A 2,386-nucleotide genomic window follows, 5' to 3' on the forward strand; every position below is an offset into this window, starting at 1 on the left:
TTCTTTTTAATTACTCTAAACCATAATTTTGTTTTTTTTTTTCTTTTTAAACTACCCCCCCCCCCCCCCCCCCCCCCAAAAAAAAATGAACTAAACTATAATTGTGCTTTCTAGGGCAAAAATTATTACATAAATCATTACATCTGATCTGTTGCCTACCCCAACTACTGCTATATCTCAACGTATGTACACATTTGTAGTTTATTTTTATTGACATTCTCTGTGACTTTCGCATTTATTTGATAATTTTGTTAAAGAATGACAGTAAACCTTTGCAATAAAGGCAATATGTTTTCTAGAATTCAGATTGAAATAATTATTACCTATGTTCTATAATACTATGACTGCGTCACCCCACCCGACAATACATCTCGTCATTAGTCGGTTGGATTAGGAATTTTCCACTTAGTTAAACTCAGTGTTTAGAGACGCTCCTCCTTGCGCGCGTATTTAAATGATTATGACAGCTTGGTGCGTGATCAGCAGGTGTGTGCGTCTTTCACTCGTTCATTCGATTGTTTTCTTCCATTTTGGCGTCATATTCGGCCCTGGAAGACAATCTGATTATTTAATCGATTAACTCAGTAATGGAGTTGCAGGTTCTTCATTTAGGCGGCCGATCACTGAGAATTTCTGAGTACGTACAGCTCTTAAAGTGACAGAAGTAAATATTTGGGATTCTGCGATTATGTTCTGTTGGAGGAAATCTTAAATTGGTTGTAATTCAATCTTAAGAGCAAGACTTCTTCTTAACAAAGGAGTCTGAGAATTAAAATTTAATGGGAATCATACTTAAAATTTGACCAGTTAAAATGTTGTACATTTTGACCAACTGTGGTCATTTTGACTACCAACTAGTCATTTTGATGATAGCCATCTGCCATCAAAATGGTAGCTGACTATTTATTTTTATTGCATAAATGCTCTTGGGATTTTTTTTCCTCATTAAAATTGTTGTGTAACCTTTTTATTACAAATAGCATCTTTTGTCATTAGGGAAATGATACGCGTGATTAAGATTGTCGAAAACCTATTCACCAAGTAAACTAACTCAAAAAGGAAAGGAAAACTAAAGTTGCTCAACAAAAGTTTCTGATATTACTTTACAATTAAATTAAATTAGATACAAAATCTGTTCAGTTTTGTGGCTGTTTCTGCATCATTTATGAAAAATACTTAAATGCAATGAATACTAAACTGCAATGATTGAAGTACATGGGCATATGGTTTACCTCATAGTACAAAATGGTTTACAAATTGGAGAAGGGGGAAACTGACCCAGATCCCTGCCAGAATTCACATATGGCACATATATGAGAAGGAATTGGGCTCCAGATGGGATTGTCCCCTGATTACATAATAACGCCATGTAAATTGCCTATAAGTTTCACATAGGGCAACTCTGACCCATACGCTTGCCAGTTATGTTCTGCAATTTCAAAAATGTTTCTTAGACACCCGTGTCCTACCCAAGACCTGCATAGAATGCCAGATTTTGCTGATATGAGTTGCAATTGATGAATCCAAGTGGGTTTCTATAGAAAAAGCCAATTGCGAGCCAAGCCTCACTCAGGAACCTAAAGAAAACCCATATATGCACATGTCAGATGTTGTCATGAATCCAGTCCACAACACTTATTTCTTTTAATCCAAGCATATGTGTCGTTTAACTGCTTGCATTGTTGTCAATTACTGTGATTTAAATTGCTGTATTCCTTTATTTCTGTTTAAATGTTTTTATATAATCCGAAGAGATTTTTTAACCATTGGCCTGACAAGAGACACACATTCCAAAATCAATAACAAAAAAAAAAAAAAAAAAAAAAAAAAAAAAAAAAAAAAAGAAAAGAAAAGAAAAACTTTTCCACCGCTTGAACTACAAGTGCCGGAGATAATACAAGCCCGCCAGTCTCGTGCATGGCGAGCCGCGGCGCAGTAGGAGTCCTTTGTCATTGGCCGCTGACAGCCTGGGTCTCCCGAGCCGCACGTGCCCCCACATTGATCCCATTGTGCGCGCTACTGCGCACAGCTGCGCTCGTGACTGAACTCAGGAGCGGAGGATACACGTCTTGTTTTTAAGCGTCCCACACGTTTCCATGGATGGGAATAAAGACGTGGACCTTTGCTTGATCGACAGCATTGACTTAACCTACAACAGAGTCTCATCCAACGATTTATTGGGCACCTTCTAACAGATGGCCGAATGGAGGAAGCGCCGGGTGGGCGGGCGTATCTGTTGCTTAGATGCGCAGGCGTCACTCTGTTCAGACTAAAGATGCCTGGTGCTGAGGCAGCATCCGTCCACCCAATGGTCCCAATTGCTCCTGGTCAGTGCACTCACTGGTCATGAAGGCATGTGGATGGAGAGAGAGGAGCCTGTTTGTGT

Source organism: Poecilia latipinna, unplaced genomic scaffold (assembly GCF_001443285.1).
Source record: "Poecilia latipinna isolate Pla-1442-1.1 unplaced genomic scaffold, P_latipinna-1.0 Scaffold423, whole genome shotgun sequence".
Taxonomy (NCBI): domain Eukaryota; kingdom Metazoa; phylum Chordata; class Actinopteri; order Cyprinodontiformes; family Poeciliidae; genus Poecilia; species Poecilia latipinna.